Source organism: Gracilinanus agilis, chromosome 1 (assembly GCF_016433145.1).
Source record: "Gracilinanus agilis isolate LMUSP501 chromosome 1, AgileGrace, whole genome shotgun sequence".
Lineage (NCBI taxonomy): Eukaryota > Metazoa > Chordata > Mammalia > Didelphimorphia > Didelphidae > Gracilinanus > Gracilinanus agilis.
This window is the reverse complement of record NC_058130.1, coordinates 707,764,205-707,777,640: the sequence shown is the minus strand read 5'-3', so window position 1 is coordinate 707,777,640 and position 13,436 is coordinate 707,764,205. Positions and strand designations below refer to the sequence as shown.

Genomic DNA, 13,436 nt, shown 5'->3' with positions numbered 1-13,436 from the left:
ACCCTTTCTCATGCCACACAACTAAGCAGTTGCAAAATCTCATTGTTGCTACCTCCATAAAATCTCCTGTGTGTGTCTACTTCTCTTCACTCATGCAACCTCCACAAGGGCAACTAGATAAGGACAAATAATTCAGGACCTCTTATCTGAATTATTGTAGGTAATTGCTTATAACTGGACTTCCTGATTTCAGTCTTTCTCCATGCAATTGCTAAAATATTTTTCTAAATCAAAGGTTTGACTATATCAACCCTTTACCCTTAAAAATAAACTTTGTTGCCATAACCTTTTCTATTAAACACTTCAAGCTCTTTATATTCTGATCCCATCCTACCTTTTCTGGGCTATTTTTTCTTTTTCTTTCTTGCCTTTTTTTTTTTGGTCAAATGTTCATTTATTACAACTATCTCCTTTGTGACTTTTAAATAGCTAGGCATTTTACAGCAATACCATTGATGTTGTAGCCCACAGATTATGCACTCCCTATGGTCTCTTTAATGCTTCCAGAGAAGTTTTGTGCCAGAAATCAATGCCTCATCTGTTCAGCAGTGTTGATAATCTCATCAATGTTGATGTTTCCACTGTGTTTAATATTTTTCTGCTTCTTTCTATCCTGGAGAAATTCTTTCAGAGCTTTGATAATCAAGGCAGAGACAGAAGCTACAACCTCAATCTGCGCCTGTCTGCTCTGAATGATGAGTTTCTCTGTGATCTTCAGCCTTTTCTAGTTACTAGTTGCTGTGGTAATATCATCACCAACCTTTCTGGTTTGGATAATCAACAATTATCACAAACCCAGGGTAACATTTTGGGTGACCAGAGCAGTTCCACCCTTAAATACCTCAAAAATATAACTTTAATCTCATTAGGATCGAATCTGGATGGCATAGAGGTAACAAGAATAGAAGTACTCCCTGGGTATTGTGAGGTGGTTGCCAATATCTGATGAACTTGGATTCAAGGCAACCAAAAGAAATTATACCTTGACCACTCAAACTTTTGCCTCTTTCTTATTATTCCTCACACATGATTTTTTTCCTTCTATTAGACCCTCCCTTACTCCTACCATTACCTTGTATTTTGTATGTGTTTGTGTTTATAAATGTTGCCTCTCATTATAATGTAAGCTCCTGGATGGCCAACATTTATGTTATAAAGCTCTGAGGATGTAAAAAAAAAAAAAAAAGGCAGAGGCAGCTATGTGGCACAGTGGATCGAGTGCCAGAACTGGCAGTGGGGAGGACCTGAGTTAAAATCTGGCCTCAGATACTTTTTTAGTTATGTGACCCTGAGCAAGTTACTTAACCCTGTTTGTATAGCCCTTACCTTTCTGTCTTAGAGTTGTTACTAGGATAGAAAATAAAGGCAGAAAGAAAGAAGGAAAGAAAGGAAAACAAAAAATAACCCCTGCTATTGGCTAAAATGAAAGAAGGGGAGAGTAATGAATGCTGGAGGGGATGTGGCAAAATTGGGACATTAATGCATTGCCGGTGGAGTTGTAAACTGATCCAACCATTCTGGATGGCAATTTGGAACTATGCTCAAATGGCTACAAAAGAATGGCTGCCCTTTGATCCAGGCATACCATTGTTGAGTTTGTACCCCAAAGAGATCATAGATAAAAAGACTTGTATGAAAATATTAATAGCTGCACTTTTTGTAGTGGCAAAAAAACTAGAAAAGGAGGGTATGTCCTTCAGTTGGGGAATGGCTGAACAAATTGTGGTATATGCTGGTGATGGAATACTATTGTGCTCAAAGGAATAATAAACTGGAGGAATTCCATGTGAACTGGAAAGACCTCCAGGAATTGATGCAGAGCGAAAGGAGCAGAGCCAGAAGAACATTGTACCCAGAGACCAATACACTGTGGTAAAATAGAATGTAATGGACTTCTGTACTAGCAGCAATGCAATGACCCAGGACAATTCTGAGGGATTTATGGAAAAGAACACTACCCACATTCAGAGGAAGAACTACAGGAGTGGAAACACAGAAGAAAAGCAGCTGCTTGAACACATGGTTGAGGCGGACATGATTGGAGATGTAGACTCGAAACTACCACACCAATGCAACTATCAACAATTTGGAAATAGGTCTTGATCAATGACACATGTTAAAACCAGTGGAAATGCACATCGGCCATGGGTGGGGGGAGGGCGAGGGGTGAAGGGGAAAGTAGGAGCATGAATCATGTGACCATGTTAACTTTTCTAAAAAATGAATATTAATAAATGTTTAAAAAAAAAAGAAAAGAAAAAAAATAACCACTGCTCTCAAGAAGCTCACAATCTAAAGGAAGAGGCAACATGAAAACAACTATGTGCAAACAAGATATGTGTGAGATAAATCAGAAATAACCAACAGAGGAGGCAGGCACTAGCATTAAGGAGAATCAGGAAAGACTTCCTGTAGAATGCCAGGGAAGCCAGGAGGTAGAGATGAGGAGGAAAGTATTCCAGGCATAGAGGAGAGCCAGTGGACATGTTCAAAATTTGGAGATAATGTCTTGTTAAAGGAAAAGCAAGGCCAGTGGTGTCACTAGATTCTAGGGTTAGTAGAGGGGAAGTAAGGTGTAAGAACATTTAAAAGGTATTTGGGTTGGAGACAAATTGTGAAGAGTTTTTAAAGCTAAACAGGTATTTTTATATTTGATCCTGGAAATAATAGGGAGTAACTGGAGTTTATGGAATAGAGGAGTGATATCAGACCTCAGTTTTAGGAAGATCACTGTTATTAGCCGAGTAGAAAATGGACTGGAGTAGGGAGGGACTTGAGGCAGGGATACCAACTTGAAGGCAGTAATCCAAGTATCTGATGGCTAGAAGAGGAGAAGATAAGAAGGTAGAATCAGCAGAACTTGACAATTAACTGATATTGGGGAGGTGGCGAGAAAGAATAAGGAGTTGACATATTTTGCAAGCTTGGATGACTGGGAAGATGGTCTACCCTAAGTAGGGAAAATGAGCCTCTATCCTCTTTTCTGTTTAGGTCTGTTCTTTCATTTGGAATGCATGAAAGTCTTCTATTTTATTAAATGACCATTTTTTCCCCTGAAAAAATATAACTTGGAAGAACTGAAACTTGCTGCAAAAACCCAAAAATAGAGCTAAGGGAGGAGTTCTTCAAGGAAGAACTGAAGTTTAAGCAAGTGTCTTCTCTATCCTCAGAATAGAGCCTATCTTTAAGTAAAAGTGAAAATCAAGAAAGAGGTTTAATGAGCAAACATCAAAAAAGCCCCTAACCATTGAAGATTTTTATGGAAACAAAGAAGAACAAGGCATAGACCCAGAAGGGAACAATGAAAGTAAAGCAAACACATGCAAAGCTTCAAGGAAAAATATTAATTGGCCTCAGGTTCTAGAACTCAAAAGAGATTTCAAAAATCAGTTAAGAGAAAAATGGGGAAGAGAAATTAAAGCTATATAAAAAAAAATAATAGCAGAATTGGCCAAATGAAAAAAAGAGCTTCCAAAAACAGAAGAAAATCATGCCTTAAAAATTAGAATTGTGCAACTCAAAGCTAATGACCTTCTGAGACATCAAGAAGCAATAAAACAAAATCAAAAGACTGAAAAAAACAAATTATGAAATATCTCCTTGAGTTTTGGTAAAGGCTGGCTGGATCTGGGCCCACACAGGCCAGCTGGGGACTGTCTTGTGCTGGGGCTTAGGGTTTACACAGATTAGGCCTGTGGCACAGACTGCCTCGTGTTGAGATTCTAGACTTTATTGCAGGCTTGGGCTGGAGCTTAGATTTTACTGGGGGTGTGTGTGTGATGGAACCTGTCCCAGCAGTCTAGTTATCTTGGGGGCAGGACAGTTAAGTGAAAACGGAATGAGAACAGCCAGAGACACTGTAGCTTGCAGAAAGCTGTTCTGCTTTGCCTTGATTAAGGTTTATTTTATACGCTTTGAGATCACACATAAAGTTGGCATGGAAATCCATTCTCACCATACATACATCTTTTCTAGAGATAATGTGTTAGGCATGTTTGACATATCTCTTGGGCCACAGTGGTGAGAAAGTACAGGCTTTTTCAAGGGAGACAATTTCTCCATATTTCATTTCATTGTTCTTTTATGTGTACTGTACCAAATCAGGGTGGGGGGTGGGGGGAAACTTTGAGACTATTCTGGCCTGTTTTTGCAGGCACCTGTGTATGGGAATCTAAGTTAGAGTTTTAAAATCTTTAACATTAACTCACTATATGCTGATTTGTTGCGAAGTGATTTCTAGGAGAATTTCTGTATTACTGCATATAAGGGTGGGAATTTCCTAGGAGTTATGAGCGGCCTGTGGGGGGCTCTGCTATTAGCCTGTATTGTTTTTCTGTGTTTCCCTGGGACTGAGTAAGGATATTGATTACAATAATTCCAATGAAGGAGAATGTTAGTGAAAAAAGAGTCACATAGGGGAAACTGAGTGGAATTATCATCCTTCTGTCACCTGCTGTGCAGGGTCCAGAGCTTGTGCGGGCTGTGCCAATCGTCAGGAGCTTTGATGGCTGTGTGTGTGTGTGTGTGTGTGTGTGTGTGTGTGTGTGTGTGTGTGTTACACTTCTGTTGGCTTAGGCAGGGTCTCAAAGTCCGAATGTTGGCTTGGACCCAGGTTTAAAACCTGGAAGAGTAGGTGTAGGGTTAGAAGCCTTGAGGTTGACTTGTGCCAGTTTATCTTGATGTAGCCTCCTGCAGGCTTAGCTCCCCTCTCACCCCAGGGAGCCAGACTCTCTCTGCCTACCTTTCAAGTTGCTTCACTCCAACCCTGTGTTGGTTCTTTTACTCCAGTATTCATTTTGAGACATTATTTTAGTGTTGGTTGGAGAAGATTCTCATGGTGGTTTAAACTTTCCCTACTTCTACTCTACCATCTTGGCTCTACCTCCCATTGTATTGAATTTTGGCAGGATGTTTGATTGGTTTTTTCCCCAGCCACTCTTAAATTGGAGATAGTAGGAATAACCTAGGATTGGGATCTGGCGGTAAGACTCAGAGGATAAAGATTACCTGATAACATATGGTTTAACCTCTTTTCAAGACTGAAAGGTGGGAAATAAGACTGTAGAAATGATAAACTGGGAAAACAGAGAGGAGTAGACAGACCAGTGGTGGTAGTAATGTCAGAGTATCTTTAGGAAGGGTAAGACTTCCTAAGTCTTCCTAAGGAAGAGGCAGAGATTGATGAATAGGAAAGAATATCAAAGTTCTGGGTCATAGGAATAGAACAGTTATGAGTAATAATTAGATCAGTGTGTACCTGAGATGGAGCGAAGGTAAGAACCCATAGGAATGTAGGAGACTGATGAATTGGAGAGTTTAGATATGTGTATTGAAGTCCCAAGATTGAGGGGGAAAGGGTGGAAAGGAAGACTGAGCTAGGTCTTGAATTTGAGAAAGGAGGGAGAATGAACTAGTGATTGAACATTTAAATGTGTGGCTATGGTCAAGGCCACTGTTACTAGTCACTGGGGATCCAGAAACAAGGAGTTTATTTACATTCTACTTTGAAGATAAAGTACAAGGTTATCTACAAAGTAATTTCAAGAGGGAGAACTCTTAGGGATCAGGAAAGGATTCAAGGAGCTAGTACCTGAACTATGCTTTAAGGAAAAGCTAGGGATTCTGAAAAGCTAATGAGAAGAGGGAGCTCATTCCAGATATGAATAACCATTTGCATGAAGATAAGAAATTGAATGTGGCATGGGACAACAGCTGACTGACTGTTTAATTGAATTGAAGATATACAAAGGAAACATATATGACAAAACTGCAAAGATAAGTGGGGACCAGATTGCAGCTATATAATTTAAAGTTGGAAGTGACCATAGAAAGTGCCTTACTAACACATTTTTCATATGAGGACAATTTAAACATGGTGAACCACATCAAGGACCAGAAATGATGTTAGAGAGACATTAGGTAACTTAAAATCAATTAACACCTTTAAAAGTTACCTAAACATTTCTCTTTAGAGTACCTTTATGTTATGCTAGGTTTTCTAGTTTTTTAAATAGGATTCAAATCTATAAGGCAATTAGTTACATAGTTGTTGTGGAATAACAATATGTAGGATATAAAAGTGATCATTTACAGTATACATAACATAGCAAACTGATGGCTTTGTTATAGAAAACCAAAGATCTTGAGGTCAAGTGAGTGCCTGAGATAGTGACATTTTATTAGAGAGTTTCAGCATATACAAAGCTAAATAAATGCAAGGCAATTTGAGGAGGGGGCCAAGCACTAGCAAGGTGAGAGGAATGGAATTGAAGAGGAAAAGAACTCCACCCATTAGGGAAAGCATATCAACTTCAGAAAATAGAAGATATTTATGTTTTTAAATGTCTTAAGGTTTCTTGGAAGCAGTTAAAATACCTATACATGTGACTGTTTGTCTTGATTGTCTCTGTTTTATATGTCATGAAACAGATGGAACATTTTGGGAGGAAAAAAAAAAGATTCAGAAAGGCTGAAGTGAAGAAGGATGGGGGATAGCATGACCAAGTATAGGGTAGGAAAAGTTTGGGAACAGTTTAACTGGAATATAGAGTGAAGGTGAGTTCTATGAAATGAAACTGGAAACAGAAGTCAGAAGCAGGTTGTCCAGGGCCTGAGGAATTTGTGTTTACCCTAGACGCAGGAGAGAGCTCCTCAGGGAGTGATATGGTCAGATGTATGTCCTAAGAAGATTATTTGGGCAGTAGTAACGGATAAGTTGAGGGAAACTGAGAGACTGAAGGTGAAGACAACAATCTACTGTGACAGTAGTCTATTGGACATGTAGTAAAAGGCTCTGAACCTATGGCTTAAGTAGTGTGAGTGAAGATGAGGAGATGAATAGCTGTGAGATTGTATATATAGAACTGACAGCACTTCCGTCTAGCCCAAGCATTTATCAAGTGCCTACTATGTGTAAATCACTTGACCAGATGCTAGATATACAAAGACAACTCAAAAAACTTGCCACTTTCCCCAAGGAGTTTATATTCAATATTTAATTTGGCAACTGTTGGATAGGGAGAGGTTAGCAAGAGAAAAGACAAATGTGATTCCAGGGTTTTGAAGAATGATCCTGGGATTCCTAATAATAAAAGTAATATTTCATATTTACATAATGTTTTAAGGTATGCAAAGTAAATTATCTTGTTTGATCTTCATTGACTCTCTAAGGTAAAGTATATATAGGTAGTATTGTCCACTATTATTCCCATTTTGTGCACCTAAATGGCACAGTGGATAGAACACCTGGAGTTTGGAAGACCTGAATTCAAATTTGGTCTCAAACACTTACTAGCTGTGTTACCCTTGGACAAGTTACTTAACCCTGTTTGCCTTAGCTTCCTCAGCTGTAAAATGAGCTGGAGAAGGAAATGGCCGACCACTTCAGTATCTTTGCCAAGAAAACCCCAATGGTGTCTTGAACTGAAACAATTGAACAACTACTATCCCATTTTACAAAAAAGGAAACTGAGGTAGAGATATGACATAACTTACTTTGTTTAGATTCAAACTCAGATCTTTACTGGCACCAAATCCAGTGCTGTTTTTATATACCATAATGCCTCTAACGGATTTATAATGAACATTGGAAATGAGAAGGTTTTTGCTGAAGGATTGTTTAGTTAAGTGGATTTAACGGAAAAAACTCTAGGTTTTTAATGATAAAATAAGTTCAAATCCAGTCTAGACATTTACTTATCTATTTGACATTGGACAAATCAGTTCCTCTCTCTAAGCCTCTCTAGTTCCTCATGGTTAAAATGAGAATAATAATACTTGCACTACCAACTGCTTTGTAAACCTTAAAGCATTATATAAATGTGTATTCAAAAGTAGATTTCCTTATTTGAACACCTAATAAAAGGTCCATTTCTCATCTGCCTGTGGATAGATAGAAAGACTGTATTTCTGAATTGAACTCCTCTGTGGTTACTTGTGTCTTGCCAGTGCCAGCTAATCAGAATGTCCCTGTGGGATTTGAAGAGCATGTTTGAGATGCTTTTCAGCAGTCAACTTGAAATGAGCTCCTGTGTAATTGATGATAACTAATGTCTAATTACCATAATTAGACAAGTGACAGAAAATTAAGCTGCAGCTGGGAGACTGGTACTAAGGCAGAATTTGTAGGCAGAGCTGCGTATGTGGAATGGCTTTGACAAAATTAATTTTCAAATGGCAAAAGAAAGATGCAAATATGTATGTCTCTCAGCCATATTCATCACAGCAGCTATTTCTGATATTTCAGTGTTTAGCTCTTGTTGGTGATTTGTGATTGATGACTGTAAGAAGCCTGTGGTTTGAATTGTGCTTAGGAAAAATGGACTATAAGCCACTTTTATACTGTCACTCCATTCCTACATAACCACATTTTCTTTGTGATTTGCCTATGACTGTGAGTCTTTGGGCAAATCACTTTACTTCAAAAAAGCCTTAATTTTACCTCATCTCTAAAATGAGGGATTTGGATTATATCTTTCTAACTGTGATCTGTGAGGATCATTCTGAATTACCTGGAGGCAATGTTGTTTAAGGAACAAATTTCACATAGTTTTCTTTAAAAATAAGTTTACTTCTGCTAAACCATTTAATCATAGAGATCATTGTGGCTGGTTCCATCTATGTTTATCCTCCAAAAGCAATTGAAAATTAATCTGGCCTTTCTCAGACCTTATCCTTCTTGACTTCTTTTGACACTATTGACCACTCCTCCTCCACCTTGGTTTTCACAGAATTCCTTCTTGGTTTGTTTCCTCCCTACCTGACATCTCCTTCTGGGTATCTTTTGTTAGATCAACGTGCATTTTCTGCCCATCAACTATGGCTACCCCCAGAATTCTGTCCTAGTTCCATTTTCCTCTATCTTTCCTCTCTCTACCTTTTAAAAAATAATTATTGTTACCTAATCAGCTCCCATCATTTGTTAGTATCTCTATTTAGAGAACTCCCCAAACAATATATCCAGCCTTAATCTTCCTTTTGAATGGCAATACTATATCTCTTCTAGAATGTCCCTTAGATACCTCAGACTCCAGCTTGTCTAAAATAAAAGTCATCTTTACCTCTTCATTCTTCCTCATTGCCCCTCTACTGTATAATTTTTGCAAAATCCAAGATTTAAAATTTTATTTGAGAAACTTTTCAGGAAAAGAAGCTTGCTAACTCCTTGAATCCAGAAAATAAACTGTTAGGAGAAAGATGCCTACAGAAACCTACACTGCATCAGAAGATCCAGAACGAACTTGGGGTGTAATTAATTGAACTGAAGGGAATTGAACACATTTATTTTGGTGCTTTTTTTTTTTTTTGTTGTTGTTGTTGTTGTTGGGGTTTTTTGTTTTTTAAAGAAAAAAATTTTTTCCATGGTTACATGATTCATGTTCTTACTCTCCCCCCCCACCCCCATAGCCGACGCACATTTCCACTGATTTCTGTGTTTTCATATGTCATCGATCAATAATATTTCCATATTGTTGATAATTGTACTAGGGTGTTCATTTAGGGTTTGCTTCCCAAATCATGTCCCCATCAACTCATGTATTCAAGCAGTTGTTTTTCTTCTGTGTTTCCACTTCTGTAGTTCTTCCTCTGAACGTGGGTAGCATTCTTTTCCATAAATCCCTCAGAGTTGTCCTGAGTCATTGCATTGCTGCTAGTACAGAAGTCCATTACATTGGATTTTACTAGTATATATCAGTCTCTGTGTACAATGTTCTTCTGGCTCTGCTCCTTTCACTCTGCATCAATTCCTGGAGGTCTTTCCAGTTCACATGGAATTCCTCCAGTTTATTATTCCTTTGAGCACAATAGTATTCCATCACCAACAGATATCACAATTTGTTCAGCCATTCCCCAATTGACAGGCATACCCTTGTTTTTTGCCACCACAAACAGCACGGCTATAAATATTTTTGTACAAACACATTTATTTTGAATGTAAACTTTTACACCAATGGGCACTTTTTGTCAGTGAGCCTAGCAAACATTGGTTTTGTTCTCTCTCTCTCTCTCTCTCTCTCTCTCTCTCTTTCTCTCTCTCTTCTATTTCTCTCTTATCTCTAACTATTGTAGTTTCCTGGTAGAAGGTGCAATATTGTATGCACCTGTAGTTAGAAGATTTTTGGGGGTATAAGATGATTATGTCAAATGATCCATTGGGGAGACTAGTCTCGCAAAGGATTACAGGGGGGATTGTGAAGCTGGGATTACTCTTGCCTCTACTACTTTAAATTTAATCAACAGAAGCGTATACACCCTATTTTATGTTAAAGTGGGGGAGGTTCATAAACTACTTACTAAAGGATTTTACACCTCCAGAAGCAACTGACTGCCCCCTGGCAGTCCCAAGCAAAGTTATAGTCTGCAATTGGTCCCCATAAAGTGGAGGAAGGCACAGGAAGTAACAAAAAGAAGGGTCTTTAAAAGTGGCTGCAACTTCCTGTGAGTCAGCCTTCAAACTTTGGAGGCTGTGGAGGCTGATGGAGGATCATCTTCTTCAACCCTTCACCCACAACTTTCCTGCTAGTACTTTCTGAGTATACAAAAAAAGGTCAAACACTGATTGTACCCCCAAAAAGCCCACCTAATTGGGAAACTAATATATATATATATATATAACTGGATGCAGAATATACTGAATAGATAGAAGATAATCTCAGAAGTAAGGCATTGGAGTTGGGAAGGCGAAGCAGAGAGATGGACCCAGGAAAGGTTTCCTGCATAAGGTAGGATATGAGCTGAGTCTTGAAGTAAGCCAGAGAAGCTAAGAGGTGGAGATAAGGAGAAAAAGCATTCTAGTCATGTGAAAATGCAAGTGCAAATGCCAGAGCTGTGAGATGGAGTAACATGTTTGAGGAATAGCAAATAGTCCAGTATAGGTGGATCAGAGTTTATTGAAGTAATAATGGAAAGAAAGGAAGGGACCAAGTTGTGAAGGGCTTTAAAAGTCAAACAGAATCAAATATAAAGTCCTCTGTTTGGCATTCAAAACCTTTCATAATAAGCTTCTTTTTTTTTCTAGTCTTCTTATACCTTATTCATCCCTATATAATCCACAGTAGAATGGCACTGGCCTTTTTTCCTATTCCTTGATGAAGACGCTCCATCTGCACATCTTCACTTACTGTTCCCCATTGCCTAGAATTCTCAAATTCTCTCCCTCTTCATATCTACCCACTGACCTTCAAGCCCTAGCTAAAGTCTCACCATCTCTAAGAAGCTTTTCCTATTGATTATCTCCAATTTATACATCTTGTTCATACATAGTTGTTTTTCATGCCTCCCCATTGCCATTAGACTGTGTATCTCTTTGAGAGCAGGGACCATTTTTTTTTAGCCTTTGTATCATCAATACTTTTTTTTTTTTAACCTTTCTTTCTGTCTTAGTAGCAACTCTTAAGACAGAAAGGAAAACAATTGACAAATGCTTAAAGAATATGAATAAGCAATTTCAGAGAAGAAATCAAAGCTATCAATAATTGTATGAAAAAATGTTCTAAATCACTCTCAAGTTAAGAAATGCAAATTAAAACAACTCTGAGGTACTACACACCTATCATATTGGCTATTATGACTGTAAAGGAAAGTGATTAGTTGGAGGGGAGGTGGCAAAACTGGAACATTCATGCAATCCTGGTGGAGTTGTGAAACTGATCCAACCATTCTGGAGGGCAATTTGGAACTATGCCCAAAGGGCTGTAAAGCAATACATACCCTTTAATACCCTTTAATAACCCTTTAAAATAAAATAAATGAATACAACCTACTAGGTCTGTATCCCAAAGAGGTCAAAAAAAGGGGAAAAGACCTACTTGTACAAAAACATTTATAGCTGCTCTTTTTGTGGTGGCAAAGATTTGGAAACTGAAGGGATGTCCATCAATTTGGGGAGTGGCTGAATAAATTGTGGTATATGATGGTGATGGAATACTTTTGTGCTGTCAGGAATGATGAACAGGATGATTTCAGAAAGAGCTGGAAAAATCTACATGAACTGATGCAAAGTGAAATAAACAGAACCAAGAGAACATTGTACACAATAACTGGCAATATTGTGTAATGATCAACTATGATAGACTTAGGTACTTCCAGCAATACAAAGATCCAAGACAATTCTGAGGGACTTATAACAAAGAATGCCATCTACCTCCAGAAAAAGAACTATTGGAGTCAGAATACAGATGAAAGCATATGATTTTTCACTTGTTTATTTGGGTTTTGGTTTTATTATTCACTTACAAAAATGAACAATATGGAACATATTTTGCATGATAATATGTGTATAACCTAGATCAAATTGCCTACCAGCTCTGGGAATGGGGAAAGAAGGAAGGGAGAGAATTTGGGTCATATAATTTATGTGGAAATTTGTTGAGGCAGCTAGGTGGCTCATTGGATTGAGAGCCAGGCCTAGAAATGGGAAGACCTAGGTTCAAATCTGACCTCACACACTTCCTAGCTATGTGACCTTGGGCAAGTCACTTAACCCCCATAGTCCTTACCACTTTTTGCCTTAGAACCAATACACAGTATTGATTCTAAGATGGAAGGTAAGGGTTTAAAAAAAAAAACTATTTTTTTAAAGAGAGGGTCATTTGTAATTTTGGAGAGGGCAGTCAGTATTAGTCAAGTAATGAAATCACAAACCAGGATACAGATGATTTGGAAATGAGGGAAGACTGATGTAACCATTCTGCAGAACAATATGAAATTGCACCCAAAGGGCTATAAAACTATGCATACCTTTTGTCCTAGCAATATTACTCTTGGGTCTGAATCCTAAAGAGATTAGAGATGGCGGGGGAGGGCCTGCTTGTACACAAAATATTTTTAGCAGCTCTTTTTGTAGTGGCAAAGAATTGGGAACTGAGGGGGTGTCCATCAGTTGGGGAATGGATGAATAAGATAGTGGAACGCAATTGAGCCATAAAAAATGACAAATTGGATGAGTTCATGGGGGGGGGGGTCGTTAAACCCTTCCTGAATAACAAAGTCACAGTGGGAGATCCTGGAACTGCACCGCAAATTCCAGGGAGGATGGAAACCCCTCACTCACATACCCCTGTGTGACTCTTCTCTTATTAACACTCCTTATTATTGAAATTATTGTGATCAATATCCCCACTCAGCCCAAGGGAAATACCGAAGAACATTATAGGCTATTATTAGATCCCTTACAGGCCCCCTACCTACAAATTCCTAGGAAATTCTTACCTTTGCATATATGTAAGGGGGTTTCCAACCTCCCTGGAATCTGCTATGCAGTTCCAGGATCCCCCCTGTGACTTTGTCATTCAGGAAGGGTTTGACATGCGCCTGAGTGCACCACTCCCCTCCCCCCCCCCAGCCAAGTTCAGAAAAACCTGGACTTACATAACCAGGAGAACAGTGAGTATATACAGTAACAGAAGTATTGTGTGATGATGAGCTGTGATCTATTA

General features: G+C 38.5%; 1 protein-coding gene across 1 annotated transcript in view; it reads left to right on the top strand.

Moving 5' to 3' along the window:
• The window catches only part of PBX4 (PBX homeobox 4), a 63,991-nt gene that overhangs the window by 15,080 nt on the left and 35,475 nt on the right, over positions 1 to 13,436 (top strand). The window lies entirely within an intron of this gene.